Source organism: Mirounga leonina, unplaced genomic scaffold (genome assembly GCF_011800145.1).
Source record: "Mirounga leonina isolate KUSES-001 unplaced genomic scaffold, KU_Mleo_1.0 Mir_126, whole genome shotgun sequence".
Lineage (NCBI taxonomy): Eukaryota > Metazoa > Chordata > Mammalia > Carnivora > Phocidae > Mirounga > Mirounga leonina.
The window spans coordinates 23,793,634-23,810,684 of NW_023270314.1; the positions used below are offsets into that span (position 1 = coordinate 23,793,634).

Genomic DNA, 17,051 nt, shown 5'->3' on the forward strand with positions numbered 1-17,051 from the left:
GGAAGGACAAGAAGCCAGTGAATTTCTAACGCAGAGTTTCTTTGGCCAGACATGAAACGGGATATTAGAGCTTTGGAGACTAGAGAGGAGATAGTAGGAGGGACAAAGGGGCAGAGGGTCCAGGATAAGGAAGGGTATAGGGAACAGGGTCTGCGGTTTTCCAGTAGGGACAAGCTGTTGCAAAACGAGAAAAGAGAAGTTTACAGAATGCAGGGATTTCACAATATGGAAGGTTTTTGGTGAAGTTTAGCTTTCCTCTACCCCTAGGTTCGTTGGTGCCGACTCCTCTTAGGTCAGGGATACCTACTGCCTTATATTAGCTCTAAAGAGAGGTTTTTTGGTTTGTTTGGTTTTTGGTTTTTTTTCCATTTCTGACAATTGTGTCTTCAGGAGCTCTCCAAGAAGAACATCCAAACCTACCCAAGAGTTTTTCTAATAATTTCAGAGTAGAGCCAGAGGGCCTAAGAGAAAAGTATAGAACAATACAAAACTAGAGTTCACATACGGTATGAAGGAAGGTATATATTTTTCTGGTAAAGTCCCAGGTGACAAGCCTCATATCTGGAGGCAGTAAGGGCTTAGCCTTTATCTGTTCTGAATGGGGAGTTATTCAAACATTTAGCATTGTGCCTGGCATCACAAGGTTGTCCTTGGCTTGGCAGCTTAATGATAAAGCTAACATTTAATGACCATCTACTATGTGCCAGGCACATGCTAAATCTTTGAATAGATTATTTAACTTTTTTTTAATAAGAAAAAAGTTAAGTTTATTATAATTTATTTTATCTAACAATCTAGGAAGTTCCCAGCCATCAGCAGTTCCAGTGCAATTTCAGGTGCAACTGGGAATTCAGGAATCTCTGTGGAGCTGTTAGTGTAGCAAACATTGTAGGTAAAAAACATGCATACTTTTGATAGCACATATGATCGGATCTCTCAAACTGACTTGATTTGGTTTTTTTTCTTTCTTCCTTTCTCTCTTTCTCCCTTCCTTCCTTCCTTTTTCTTTTTATTTTTTTTTTCTTCTTTCTTTTTAAAATAAGTTCAGGGCGCCTGGGTGGCTCAGTCATTGGACATCTGCCTTCGGCTCAGGTCATGATCCCAGGGTTCTGGGATCGAGGCCCGCGTTGCACTCCCTGCTTTGCAGAAAGCCTGCTTCTCCCTCTCCCACTCCCCCTGCTTGTGTTCCCTCTCTCGCTGTGTCTCTCTCGGTCTAATAAATAAATAAAATCTTAAAAAAAAAAAAAAAAGGCTCTAGGCTCAGAGTGGAGCCCAATGCAGGGCTTGAACTCACAACCCTGGGATCAAGAGTGAGAGACTTAACCGACTGAGCCAACCAGGTACCCCTCATTAGTTTTGTTCTCTGCAAACTGACTTGGGCCACTCAACATGGCTTTTATTGTTCCTGATGTTAGTGAATGTTCCCTTTATACAATAAATTCATGACCATCAAAAGATATCAATTTGGGGGTGCCTGGGTAGCTCAGTCAGTTGGGCATCTGCCTTCCACTCGGGTCATGATCCCAGAGGCCTGAGATTGAGCCCCACATTGGGCTGCTTGCTCAGTAAGGGAGCCTGCATCTCCCTCTCCCTCTGCCCCTGCTCTCATGTGCTCTCTCGCTCTCTCTCTCGCTCACTCTATCTCTCAAATAAATAAATAAATAATTTTTTAAAAAAAGATATCAGTTTGATATATGTGGCGTCAGGGCCTTCACAGCCACCATAGGTTTTCTCTTCTCCATCCATTATGTTCTTACTAAATTCTACTTTACTTCCACAGGAATTTTAGTAGTTTCTCAACAACCCTGCAGCCACCATGCTGTAGCAACGCCACAGCCCTTACTCCAGGGCCACCCCCTCACTCCCAGCTGCCTGCTGCCCCGAGGCCCATTATTTAACACTTTTAGAAAATCTTTATGAAGTACATGACTATTACACCCATTATATAGATGAGGAAAGTAGAGTTCAGAGCAACTAAACGATTTACTTAAAGCCATACAACAATTAATTGGCAGCCACACATTCAAGCATAGGAGGTCTGGTTCTAAACCATATTCTTACCCACGATCCACTCTTCTAACTTGTGGTACAGCCTCTTGTGTATTCCAGTCCTACCTGAAGTACCCTACAGCAATGCCTGCTGTTCTGTAAGGACCATGAGGAGAAAAGGTGTGTGATGGGGGGAGAGGTCCTCTTTCTTTGATAGAGTAAGTGACAAATTTTAACAGTCAGACATTGTTCCAGAAGATGGCTCATTCTTAGGTCTCCAGCCTATTAGGTGACTGTGTATAGGGGGAGGACAACTGGCTGGACGGGAGACATTAATTCTTGTTGTGACTTGGACTTGATAAGCAGGAGCCTTCTGGAGCACCTGGCTGGCTCAGTCATAGAGCCTATGGCTGTTGAGTTCAGGGTTGTGAGTTTGAGCCCATGTTTGGGATAGAGATTACTTAAAAATTTAAAAAACACAAAAAACGGACTAGAGCTATCTAGAGCCCTATCTAGAGTTAAAGTTTTATCTTCCATCAGCCTTCACTTGAAAAACCTTTAAAAATCAATCAAATGGCGACACCTAGGTGGTTCACTCAGTTGAGGGCCTGACTCTTGATTTCGGCTCAGGTCATGATCTCAGAGTCCTGAGATTGAACCCCGTGGGGAGTTGGCTTGAGATTCTTTCCCTCTGCCCCTCTTCCTGTGCACATGCATGCACCCGCATGCTTTCTCTGTCTCTCTCAAATAAATAAAATCTTAAAAAAAAAAAGAATCAATCAAATGGGAAACGAGTATGTGCCTGCCCCATATATATATGCGTGTGTGTATGTGTGTGTGTGTGTATATATATATATGTATATATATATATAATATAAAACCATGTGTATATGGTTACAAACAATTTATAAAAAATGTATGGGAGGGGCGCCTGGCTGGCTCAGTTGGTGGTGTGTGTGACTCTTGATCTTAGGGTTGTAAATTTGAGCCCCGTGTTGAGTGTAGAGATTACTTAAAATTAAATCTTAAAAAAATATATGTGGGGAAAAAATGGAGAAAAAGCCTGGAAAGAAATATACCAAAATGTAACCAGTGGTTTGTTTTTGTTTTTTTAAGTGCTAGGACTTTTTTCAATGTTTCCATATTTTCCAGGTGTTCTAAAATGTGTGAGGGGCGCCTGGGTGGCTCAGTTGGTTAGGGGTCTGCCTTCAGCTCAGGTCATGATCCCAGGGTCCTGGGATCAAGCCCCACATCAGGCTCCCTGCTCGGTGGGAGGCCTGCTTCTCCCTCTCCCTCTGTCCCTGCTTGTGTTCCCTCTCTCGCTGCGTCTCTCTCTGTCAGATAAATAAATAAAATCTTTAAAAAAAAAAAAAATAAATAAATAAATAAAATGTGTGAGTGCTATTTAAAAGGAGAAAAATAAGCTATTTTTTAAAGGACAAAATCAACTTCTTTCCATGAAGCCTTCTCTGATGTCCCCAGGTGGAGTTGAACGTTTCCCCTGTATTGCCATCATTGACTCTACTTACAGCTATGTTGTAACACATAGATCTAACTCACTAGACTTGCCATCTATGTCCCATTCATTTTATTTCCTCAGCACCTCGCCCTCAAATGGTAACATTCAGTGTTTACTGAATGGAATGAACATTTGTGAAAATGCAAGATACAAAGGAATGAACAGTGTCAAAGGGAAGTTTAGGATTAAAAGACTAGTAAGGAGCACAGATATTGAAAGGGAGTGATCCTTTAGGATTGGGGCAGGGGGTTGTCAAGGTCTGGGAGAAGAGGAGGTGTTGAGTTAGGCCTTGATTCATTCATGCGTTGCTGAAACGCCAGATAGAGTTTAGAGTTTGGTATGAATAAAGGTATAGGATGTGCAAGAAAGCTTTTTTTTTTTTTTTTACTTTTTAATTGTAAAATAGTGTAAAATATTTTAATTTATTTTATACATAGCATACATCTTACCATTTAACCATTTTTAGGTGTACAGTCTGTGACATTAAGTACATTCACGTTGTGCAACCATCACCACTATCCATCTCTAGAACTTTTTCATCATCCAAAACTGAAATTCTGTGCCCATTAAACAATAACTCCGCATTCTCTCCTCCCCCGCCCTGCAGCAGGCTTTGGTAACCATTATTCTACTTTCTGTCTGTATGAATTTGACTATTCCAGTACCTTCTATAAGTGGAATCATATAACATTTGTCCTTTTGTGTTTGTTTGGCTTATTCACTCTGCATAATGTCTTCATGGTTGTGTAAAAAACGTTTGAGGGATTGGCTTGATAGTAGAGAGGATTCAAATAAAGAAACAGAAGAAGATGAAGATAAAACTGGAAAGGTACTTATGGCCGATTGGGAAATGCCTTGAATGCAAACCTACATGGCTGCTGTTGTGGGACCAGATGATTGTGGAAGTTGGAACTGTTACAGTCTCTTGGAAAGTATTATGGCAATATCCTGTAAAATTAAATGTAAGTACATCCTCACCTAGAGAAATAAAAACATAACCCAGTACATAATGATAATACAAGAATGCTTATTGCAACATTGTTTACAATGACAAAAAATAATATTATTGTGTATAAATAAGGTAATAGTCAAATAAATTATTGTACATCCAGACTGTGGAATAATATGCAACTAATGAAAAATCATATTCTAGCTGTATGCATTAACCTGGAGAAGTAGTAGAGTGGCATGTTAAATGAAAAATGTTGCAGGAGCGCCTGGGTGGCTCAGTCGGTTAAGTGTCTGCCTTCAGCTCAGATCATGATCCTGGGGTCTTGGGACTGAGCCCCACATTGGTCTCCCAGCTCAGCTGGGAGCCTGTTTCTCCCTCTGTCCCTCACCTGCCACTCCCCTTGCTTGTGCTCGCGTGTACAAGCTCTCTCTCTCTCTCTGTCAAATAAATAAATAAGATCTTTTTTTTTAAGATTTTATTTATTTGAGAGAGAGAGAAAGCACATGAGAGGGGGGAGGGTCAGAGGGAGAAGCAGACTCCCTGCTGAGCAGGGAGCCCGATATGGGACTCGATCCAGGGACTCCAGGATCATGACCTGAGCCAAAGGCAATCACTTAACCAACTGAGCCACCCAGGCGCCCAAAATAAATAAAATCTTAAAAAAAAAAAAAAAAGAAAAATGTAAGTTGCAGAGGAATTTATGAGGTACGACTGCATTTTATTTATTTATTTGTTTATTTAAGAGGGAGAAAGGGGGTGAGGGTTAGAGGGAGAGGGACAGAGAGAATCCCAAGCAGGTTCCACACACAGCACAGAGCCAGACTCGGGGCTCGATCTCACAATGCTGAGATCATGACCTGAGCTGAAATAAAGAGTTGGGCGCTTAACCAACTGAGCCACCCAGGTGCCCCTGCATTTTTTAAATTTGAAACAATATGAGACTCTAATTATGAATAACTATATTTATAAATGCTTATTCTATTCTATTCTATTCTATTTATTCAACAAATATTTATTGAGTTCCAGCTGTGGGCCAGGCACTCACTCTAAGTACTGGGTATATAGCAGTAAACAAAACAGACAAGTATCCCTACCCTCATGGAAATTGCATTCTAGTTGGGGAGCAGGAGCAGACAGTAACTGAAGAAACAAGTAAACTGTATAGGAGTTTAGGTGGTGATAAGTGTTAGGGAGAAAATTAAAACTGAAGAGGAGGCTAGGGGGCAATTCTAGTATGTTGCACAATTTGGAGTGGTACCATTCACCTTGGGGAAAAGTGACGGACAGGATGAAAATTCAAGAGGGTGATCAAGGAAGACCTTACAAACAAGGAGATATCTGATAAAAGATCTGAAAGGAGTAAGGGAATGAATGATGTGGATATATGGGAGAAGAGCATTCCAGGCGAAGAGAACATAGAGGAGGGGTTGCCTAGCTAGCTTGGTTGTGGAGCGTGTGACTCTTGATTTTGGGGCTGTGAGTTTGAGTCCCATGTTGGGTATAGAGATTACTTAAAAATAAAATCTTTTTTATTTTATTTTTTTAAAGATTTTATTTATTTATTTGAGAGAGAGAGAATGAGAGAGAGCAAGCACATGAGAGGGGGGAGGGTCAGAGGGAGAAGCAGACTCCCTGCCGAGCAGGGAGCCCGATGCGGGACTCAATCCAGGGACTCCAGGATCATGACCTGAGCCGAAGGCAGTCACTTAACCAACTGAGCCACCCAGGCGCCCAATAAAATCTTTTTTAAAAGAGAGAGAGAGAAAGAGAGCACATAAAGGGAAATGTGGAAGAAAAGTATTAATAAATGTTACCCTAGGAGCACCTGGCTGGCTCAGTCAGTAGAGCATGTGACTCTTGATCTCAGGCTCATGAGTTCAAGCCCCATCTTGGGTGTAGAGATTACATACATACATAAATAAATAAAGCCGTATTTAAAAAAGAAAAAAGCTACGGGTGCCTGGGTGGCTCAGATTGCTAAACGTCTGCCTTTGGCTTGGGTCATGGTCCCAGGGTCCTGGGATCAAGTCCTCATCGGGCTCCCTGCTCAGCGGGGAGCCTGCTTCTCCCTCTGCCTCTCTCTCGTTCTCTGTCTCTTATGAATAAATGAATAAAATCTTAAAAAAAAATAAAAAGAAAAAAGCTAAATATATATATGTTACCCTAGGGGGTGAGATGGAAAGAGCGGATTATTAAATAATTTTCCTTTATATATGTCGGTATTATTTGACTTTGTTACAACAAGCATGCGTTTATTAAAAGTTGTAAGGATTAAATGAAATAATAAAAATATACATAAACTGTTAAATGCTCTACCATTGTTATTCATTACCTTATAAATAGTTGGAACCCATTGAACACTTCTGAGCAGAAGCATGAGATTATGGAAGCAATTTAAAAAAAAAATTTTTTTAAGATTTTATTTATTTATTCATGAGAGACGCACAGAGAGAGAGGCAGAGGCAGAGGGAGAAGCAGGCTCCCCAAGGATCAGGGAGCCCGATGCGGGACCCGATCCCAGGACCCCGGGATCATGACCTGAGCTGAAGGCAGACGCCCAACCATCTGAGCCACCCAGGCACCCTTAAATTTTTTTTTTTAAGATTTTATTTATTTATTTGTCAGAGAGAGAGCATAAGCAGGGGGAGCAGCAGGCAGAGGGAGAAGCAGGCTCCCTGCTGAGCAAGGAGCCCAATGTGGGACTTGATTCTAGGACCCTGGGATCATGACCAGTGCCAAAGGCAGATGCTTAACCAAATGAGCCATCCAGGCATCCCTGGAAGCAATTTTTTAAACTGCAGCAAAATCATAAAACAAAAAATTAGCTATTTTATTTTATTTTTTTTACGATTTTAGTTATTTATTTGAGAGAGAGTGCATGAGCAGGGGGAGAGGCAGAGGAAGAAGAGAAACAGACTCCCCACTGAGCAGGGAGCCCCATGTGGGGCTCCATCCCAGGACTCCGAGATTATGACCTGAGCTGAAGGCAGATGCTTAACCAACTGAGCCACTCAGGCGCCCCCCCAAAATAAGCCACTTTAAAGCATAAAATTCAGTGGTATTAAGTACATTCACAATGTTGTGTAACCACTGCCTCTCTAGGTCCAAAACATTTTCATTACCCCCAAAAAATACCTGACATCCATAGAGCAGTTGCTCCCAATTTTCCCCTCCCTCTGGCCCCTGGCAACCACTAACTTGCTTTCTATCTCTATGGATATTTCAGATAAATGGAATCATACCATATGTGACCTTTTGTATCTGGTTTCTTTCACTTAGCACAACATTTTCAAGATGCATACATTTCTCAGCAAGTATTAGTATTTCATTTCTTTTCATGGCCATGTAATGTTCCATTGCTTAATGTACCCTGTTTTGTTTATGCATTCAGTGGATGGACATTTGGGCTGTTTCCACCTTCTGGCTATTGTAAATAGAATAGTTCTGCTATGCACATTCATGTTACAAATATTTGAGTACCTGTTTTCAGTTCTTTTGTTTAAATGCCTGGGAGTGGAATTGCTAGGTCATATGTTAATTTTATGTGTGACTTTTTGAGGAACCACCAAGCTATTTTCCACAGGAGCTGTACCATTTTACTTTCCAGGGCACGAGGGTTCTAATTTCTTCACGTTATAACTGACATTTGTTGTTTTCCTTTTTTTTTTTTAATGACCTTCCTAGTTGATGTGGTGTTTCATTATGGTTTTGATTTGCATGTCCTTAATGACTAATGATCTGAGCATCTTTTTATGTACTCGTTGGACATTTGTAAATCTTTTTTGGGAGGAATGTCTATTCGAGTCATTTACCGATTTTTAAAAATTGGGTTGTTTGTCTCTTTGTTGTTGAGCTCTAAGAGTTCCTTATATACTCTGGATACTAGACTGTTATCAGACATATGAGTTGCAAGTATTTTCTCCTATTTTGTAGGTTGGATGAAAGAAATTTTAAGACAATTAATTTGACAACTGTGTGTGTAGGAAGGATTCCAGGAGAAGTTTAAGGGCACAAAGACCAACTAGGAAGCCATTACAGTTCTTCAGGTTGCAGTGAACACAGAATAGTAACAATGGGAAAATATCCCCAAAAGATTGTGTACCACAGGTGAAATTAGGAAAAGTCAAAGTGTAATGGATAAGATTAGCCATCTGTAGAAGAAGCAAATGACCTGGTGTCGTCTCAGGAAAGCATAATTCTATCAATATACTAAAGCTCTAGCAGCCTAATCACTTAAAGTAGAATGGCTGGAGCCCTAACACAATCAAATTCTAACCTAATCAATTACAATAAAATGGCTGAAGTGAACATAAACAGAATCAATTATATTAACTTGGCTGAAGCTGAGACCCAATCAATTCAATTGTATCTTGTCTTCACAAAAGGGGGAGATAATCTGCATAGAATTCCCCCTTCCCCAACCAAAAAAAAAAAAAAATGTCAGTATTTCCCCAGTGACATTTAGGGAAGAAGATTCCCTGTTTGGACTACATAAGTATCTTCTATATTTATAAAGAAGATGGATGTAGTTCTATTAGTCATTAAAATTATCCAACTAATTCGCTTGTTCACTGAACAGCCTTCTAATTATAATATTTGACTTCCAAAATTGTCAAGTATTTTGATTGGTCAATAGGATTGTCTAGGCCACTGTAAGTTATATGTGGAACATTAAATCAACCATATGGCTTATATTTCATGCTCTTTTGAGTTTGGTCAGCATAAATGAATTCTCCTAAGATGAATTAATCGGACAAAATCAACTTCAGGGCATTCAAGCTGAGGCTCAGAACCTCTTAAAGAAGAAAACTCAACAATGTTTGTATCTCTTGTCACTCTAACATCAACCCAGGCTTGGCAGGAGCCTTATTTCATGTACTCAGAGAGGTAGTGAGAGGAGTTTTTGTTGTTTTGTTTTTCCATTTTAGAGTGGAATGAAGACTTAGAAAGTGCTTAGGTTGCCTAGGGCCGCACATAGTTCACCTAGATTAGGTGCTAAATGCTCCAACTCCCAGCCCAGGGCTTGCTCTGCCTCTTGCTAAAGCAATCATTGATTGTTTCTACAGAATGGGAAACAGGATAAACAGGGGGAATTACAGATAGAAGAGCCTCAGCCATAACTGATGGCCTGGAAATAGGAGCACATCCCCTCCACAAAATGACTAGTAAGGACACAGAGATTCTTGGGTGCTCAGTAGGGGCACTTTCTGACAGTGAAGCAGGTCTTGGGGAGACAAGAGAAGAAGGTAGAATCTTTCTGACCCAACAGCAGTCTGGCTTTGTCTCTGAAGTATAGGAAGTGTCTCCCCAACATACGACTATGATGACACTTAAGACCACAAAGAGGAAGCTTCCTGGGATTATATAGCTGCTGCTTTGATCCGAGAGAACGGGGTGGTAATTCCACCTGGATGAACTCTTAGGACTGCCACCTTGCACTTCAGCCCTATCTGAATTATTTTATTACTCTTCCTCAGGACTGGAACCACATAGTCAGCTGTACAGAGAGCAACCTTGCTGCTTGTGGTGCAGAACTGAATGTTAGCTATGCACTCAGACAAATCTAATTTTCTCATCTTTTCACAGAGCTGAGAGGGGATGGCCTTAGAAACAGGGATACTTCTTTCATCTTAATAAGGTAGAAGGCTGAGCATGTGGAAATACACGCAAGTAAGATGGTGGATTTGGTATTGGAAAAATAAAACAATCCATCTAACTGCATCTATTTTATCAATGAAATGTGAGACAAGGTCATCTGCTGAGAGAGAAGTGGAGGGGGGGTTGGAGATTTTAGAAGAAAGAAGGTGTGAAACAATTATTGAGCAGAGTAGAAATGAGAATTTACCGGGGAAATGTAGTATTAGGCAATGTTGAGCTTTTGGGTCATAAGTTTAAAGTGATACTAGTCAGCAAGAATCTGGGATTTCCTCTATCACTATTTAGCTGCCCAGGTATAGATGTGGAGAAGCTAAATTGTTGGATTTAACCAGAATTGATTTTTTAAAAATTTCCTTAAGTAATCTCTGCACCCAACATGGGGCTTGAACTAACATGAACTAACATGAACTAACAACCCCAAGATCAAGAGTCACGTGCTTTACAGACTGAGCCAGCCAAGCATCCCAGAATTGATTGTTTTCTCCCCAGGAAAGTTCAATGGAGGGGGAAAGGGGCAAGGAAGTTAACAGTGTCTGCAGGTTTATAGTTCTGGATATGAAGGGGAGTGGATGGGTTATTTAAAGAATAAAATAAAGGGGCGCCTGGGTGGCTCAGGCAGTTAAGCGTCTGCTTTTGGCTCAGGTCATGATCCCAGGGTCCTGGGATTGAGGGTCCTGGGATCGAGCCTCTGCATCAGGCTCCCTGCTCAGCGGGAAGCCCTCTTCTCCCTCTCCCTCTGCCACTCCCCCTGCTTGTGCTCTCTCGCTCTCTATCTCTGTCAAATAAATAAATAAAATCTTAAAAAAAAAAAAAGAATAAAATAAAAAGATAGTATCAATGGTTTAGAGATCTTTGAGGGAAAAGAGGTAATTGGGTGGGAGGAGAGGTGTTAGGGTGTGAGAAGAAAAGATAGAAATGGTGAACCAGAAGTTAAGGTACTTGGACATTTCAGAGGATTTTATCTGGACTAAATTTTTCCAACCTTTTTTTCTTTTCCAACCATTGGTCTTTCCTTATTTCTTCTTTCTACCTTTCCTCCCACCAGAGAGTAAGAAACAATGAAGTCTGCTTTTCGTTTCTTGTCTGGGTAACTGAGCTGCTGGCTCTCCACCAGTCCTCAATATGAAGCCCTTTCTCTTTTTCTGTCTCTTCATTCTGGAGAAGGAAAGCTGATAGTTGGGGGAAGATGAGGTCAGGAGCTCTGCACCTTTCTCCTTGTGGGTGTCTCGTTCTCTGCCAAGTGATCTCTTTGGGGAAAATATGGCCAGAGGAGCAGCAAGCAGGTTATGAGCATGGTTTCAACTGCAACCAGAGCGAACACAGACAAGAACTGCCAACAGGGAAATTGTGAGGCCCTGGTGTGGAGATAGGCTTTTTGGAAGAAACTTTAGTTGGCAAGAGACTTTGGGAAGGGGCCCAGAGGCACTTGGAAAATTAGGCAACCTTTATCCAGTGTCTCCATGTGCTATATAGAGGTGAGCCCAGGCTCACCACAGTGAGGAGAACCCCCTTGTCAGTTTTGGCCAAGTTGGTCACTCCTAGAGACTGGGATAACCTCATTAAAGCCCTGTAAGTTGGGCACGTGGGTGGCTCAGTCGTTAAGCGTCTGCTTTCAGCTCAGGTCATGATCCCAGGGTCCTGGAATCGAGCCCCACATCGGGCTCCCTGCTCCGCGGGAAGCCTGCTTCTCCCTCTCCCACTCCCCCTGCTTGGTTCCTGCTCTCGCTATCTCTCTCTCTGTCAAATAAATAAATAAAGTCTTTAAATAATAAATAAATAAATAAATAAATAAATCCCTGTAAGTTTTCCCAGGGTAGGTCATCCCAACTTGCCCTAGGGTACTTGGAGGGAGGAGTCTATCTGAGAACTTTTTTTTTTTAAGATTTTATTTATTTGACAGAAAGAGACAGCGAGAGCAGGAACACAAGCAGGGGGAGTGGGAGAGGGAGAAGCAGGCTTCCCGCCGAGCAGGGAACCCGATGTGGGACTCGATCCCAGGACCCTGGGATCATGACCTGAGCTGAAGGCAGATGCTTAACAACTGAGCCACCCAGGCGCCCTATCTGAGAACTTTGATAGGCAACTAGACTCCAGGCAGGGAGTGGGCTCTGAGCCTCCTCACTAAGACCTACTCTGTTGTCCCAGGAAACTTAGGAGACTTCCTCTCCACCCAAACCTCTTTTTACAACATTGGGGTTCCCATATACTATAACTGGTCAAATCTTAGAGATTCCCCTCCACAACTGTGCATTTACATATATCGTTTCTTCTGCTCAGAATGTTGTCTCCCATTTTTCTCCTAGGAAATTCAGATTTTTCCATCTTTCAAGACTAGTTGAGGGGCACTTGGGTGGCCCAGTCGGCTGGGTGTCTGCCTTCGGCTCAGGTCATGATCCCAGGGTCCTGGGATCAAGCCCCACGTCGGGCTTCATGCTCTGTGGGGAGCCTGCTTCTCCCTCTCCCTCTGCCTGCCTCTCTGCCTACCTGTGATCTCTCTCTGTATCAAATAAATAAATAAAATCTTAAAAAAAAAAAAGACTAGTTGAAAGGTTACCTCCTCTCTGAGGCCTCCTCTGAGATAGTTGCTTCTTTTTCTTTGTTCCCCCCAAAACTAATTTTTTAAATCTTTTTTTTTTTATTTTTAAAGATTTTTTGGGGCCCCTGGGTGGCTCAGATGGTTAAGCGTCTGCCTTCGGCTCGGGTCATGATCCCAGGGTCCTGGGATCGAGTCCCGCATCGGGCTCCCTGCTCCTTGGGAGCCTGCTTCTCCCTCTGCCTCTCTCTCTCGCTCTCTGTCTCTCATGAATAAATAAATAAAAATCTTAAAAAAAAAGAGTTTTAAAAATTATTATTTATTTACTTGTCAGAGAGGGAGAGAGAGAGAGCACAGCAGGGGAAGCGGCAGGCAGCAGGAGAGGGAGAAGCAGACTCCTCACTGAGCAGGGAACCTGAGGTGGGAATAGATCCAGGCCCCTGGGATCATGACCTGAGCCGAAGGGAGACACTTAACTGACTGAGCCACCCAGGCATCCCCCCCACAAAAAAACCCTAATTTATCTATTCTCACATCACTGGCCATATCCACTTACCTGTTTATACATGTGTCTGCACCATTAGACTGTGAGTGCCCAAAGGCAAAAGATCACAACTTAGTTATCTTGGTATCCTCCAAATTTAGCAATTTGGCAAATACTCTATATTTGTTGATTGAGTGACAGTATTTATACTCAGAACTAGACACCTTGAGGTATATATAAAAAAGACAAAACATAAAATGCACTCCTTCTCAATAAGTTTATTAGTTCACAACAATTTAATGCAATAATTTAATATATTTATTAATAATATTAGATGTGCCACATATGTACCATTTAATAGTGCTTACTATATCCCAGGCACTGAGTCACTGAATTAAACACACATACCTGGTTTTTAGCTCATTTATTTCTCACAATAACATGTATTGTTATTATCCCCCAAATTACTGGGTGGGTAAAATTAGGCTTGGAGAGATTAAAGAATTTGCTTGAGATCTCAAAGTGATTGTCAGAGTACAGGCATTTCCAACTCCAAAATTCATGCTCTTAAAAAAATTTTTAAGAATTTATATTTTTTAAGTTTTTATTTATTTACATAATCTCTGCACCCAATGTGGGGCTTGAACTCACAACCCCGAAATCAAGAGTCTCATGCTCTTCCAACTGAGCCAGCCAGGCACCCCCTAAATTTATGCTCTTAGCCTTTGTGCTATAGGGCCTGAGTCAAGTTTTGTACAATACAGTTTATACCGTCACTATTACAAGGCAATATAATAAAACACAAAATCATATGGTTCAATTTGCAAATAAAACATTTAAATCAGGTTATTAATTATTTGGTACATATAAGGAACCGATGCTCATGGACTTTCTGTGTAAGCACTTTACGTACATGGTCACATCTGATCCCTCACAATCACCTGTGTCGGGAGCTCTATTCTCCCCATTTAGGAGAAATTGAGGCTCAAGGAGGTTAGATAATTTGCCAAAATGCACAGTGCTGTGTTTAGCTGACAAACTGAGATCTCTCTTCTACTCCATACTGCCTCAGATTGGTAGGAAGGGCCAAGCAGAGCATTTTGGTGGAGGCGAGCGGCTTGAGCAAAGATAGAAGACTGGAATGAGCAGGATAGCCGTGAGAAGGAGCAAATAGGCATCTGGCTGGCTTAGTTGGAGGAGCCTATGGCTCTTGGTCTTGGGGTGGTGAGTTTGAGCCCCACGTTGGGCACAGAGCTTACTTAATTTAAAAAAAAAAAAATTAAAGGGACGCCTGGGTGGCTCAGTAGGTTAAACATCTGCCTTCAGCTCAGGTCATGATCCCCGGGTCCTGGAATCAAGTCCCGCTTTGGGCTCCTTGCTCAGCGGGGAGCCTGCTTCTCCCTCTGCCTGCCGCTCCCCCTGCTTGTGCTCGCTCTCTCTGACAAACAAATAAATAAAATATTTTTTAAAAAATAGGCATCGGGCGCCTGGGTGGCTCAGTTGGTTAAGCGACTGCCTTCGGCTCAGGTCATGATCCTGGAGTTCCAGGATCGAGTCCCGCATCGGGTTCCCTGCTCAGCGGGGAGTCTGCTTCTCCCTCTGACCCTCTCCCCTCTCATGTGCTCTCTCTCTCTCTCTCTCATTCTCTCTCTCAAATAAATAAATAAAATCTATTAAAAAAATAAAATAATAAAATAAAAAATAGGCATCAAGCCTCATCCTCTAAGGAGCAGAGGGTGGGGCTTCCTAGGCAGCTCCGCCCCTGCAGAGGATTACAACATGGTGAGGTGGGGGTAGGGGTTTGGGGTTCCTGGAAGGTGACTGAAGCCCATAAGGCTGGCCCTGTGCCCATTGTGTGGCTAAAACTGGCCCCGCCCAGTAGTGCTGGTGGGAGAGCCATGGCCTGAGGGCTAGTTCCTGGAAGTCTAGCTGCCACCCGCCCCCACAAACTGCTGCGTCCTAGGCCTGAATGTCTCCCAGAGTCAGACTGCCCACCGGCTGGCTGCAAGTCTCTCACACAGGAGTGTGGCCTCCAGATAGGTTAGTCTTGTTCCCCAAGCCCCTGGGATGCTCTGGCCTCCAGGCTTTGAAGCTTCCATCTCCCAATAATAACAGATTCACTTTCCTATTGACTTCTCTTCATCTTCTCAACACCACTAAATAGGTATTATTATCATCTCCATTTTTCAGGTGAGGAGAGAAAACTCAGAAAGTTTGGGCTGCCCAAGCCCACATAACCAGGAAATGCTGAAACTCAAGCCCAGGTCTGAAGATTCAGGATCTGGTCCTCCCTCATTCTGCTATACACCATGCTCATGTCTCTTTCGAGATTTAGAATGAAGCCCCAGGGGTTATTTCTTCTGGGCTACTCTGGACTCATCTATTAGTCTTCATCCATTTTGGGTTTAGGGCTAGGCTCTGCTACCAGGGCATAACTCTTAGATGTCAGAGTCTGGGAACTTCAGTCTTACACAACTCCCTGGACCCGTAAGCCCCGAGCTTTTTTGGTCTGAGAATGGGGCTCAGTCTCCCCTCAACTCCTGCGTCAATCCTCTAAGAATTCTTATCACTGGAGGGCGCCTGGGTGGCTCAGTCGTTAAGCGTCTGCTTTCGGCTCAGGTCATGATCCCAGGGTCCTGGGATCGAGCCCCACGTTGGGCTCCCTGCTCGGTGGGAAGCCTGCTTCTCACTCTCCCACTCCCCCTGCTTGTGTTCCTGCTCTTGCTATCTCTCTCTCTCTGTCAAATAAATAAATAAAATCTTTAAAAAAAAAAAAAAGAATTCTTATCACTGGAAAGGACCTCCTCAACTTTTTTTTAATCCTATCCTTACCCAAACTAGAACACAAGGAAAAACCCCAGTGGATGGCTTAGGAGATCTGGCTCCAATACCTGGGCCTCGGTTTACTTTAGTAAGAGGGGCCTTAACTATTCCCAGGTCCCAGACCCCCTCCACTACCTCCCCCTGCCATCCGGGGTAACCGCCAGGCTCTGGTGCCTAGGATAACGCCCAGCCCTCCCCTTGCCTCCTGTGGCTGCCTCCCCTTTCCGTCTGTTGAGAGAGGAAGCCAGGGGGTGGCGGGTGCAACCCTGCAGGGCACTGATAAAGGGCCAGGCCTGCCCCCGCCCCCTGGGGCCACTGCGGTCAGGCCAGCAGGCAAGCAGGCAAGGCAGCCATCTCCCTCTGGGACCCATGGCCCTCCCCTGGTTCCACCTCTGCCACCCCGCCCTACTCGGGAAGCTGGTTGCATAACCCAGTGGGGTGTTTGGCAACACACTTGTGGCTTGACCTAATGCTGGTGGTGGTGTGCACATGCGTTGGGGTGAGGGGGGGATGGATTGATCAGGGGTATCAAGTCAGCCTTTTGGGGGTAGGTGAGCAACATGGATGGAGAATGGTGTAACAGTAAAGACACGTTGCCATGTTTTTCTCCATATTCTGTCTGCTACCTTTGCTGAAGTGGGGGAATCTTGGGATAGGAAAATATTAGGGATTCTGCCTTGCCCAGCCACAAGCACTACCCATCCAGGCTCCTCATGCCCTGCTAATCATCAATCAGACAAAGGAGACTGAAGAGAGAAGGCTGTTGACTCTGGACATCAGAAATCTGCGAGGAGGAGGCTGAAGGAACCATTCCCACCCCTGAGGGCTGTCAAGGGTGTTCTGGCGGCAGGACCCAGCGTGGGAACGGCAGTCATGGCCTCTTCCTATAGGAGGGGAGTAGGAGAGAGGTGGGAAAGACACTTCTGCCTGGCCTCAGTGAAGGCTGTCTGTTCACTTAGTCCACCCTACATGATCATGTCTGTCCCCCTGAAATAAGCAGGAAACTGCTTCAGATACTTCTATGACTGCCTATTGCTTACAAGATAAAATTGTCCCTAGCTTGACTTTCAAGACATTTTACAATCTAGCCTCA

At 43.3% G+C, this 17,051-nt stretch overlaps 1 pseudogene; it reads right to left on the reverse strand.

Annotated features, from left to right (window-relative positions):
• Positions 1–786: 786 nt before the first annotated feature.
• On the reverse strand, positions 787–1,746 carry LOC118008464 (annotated as a pseudogene).
• Positions 1,747–17,051: the final 15,305 nt, after the last annotated feature.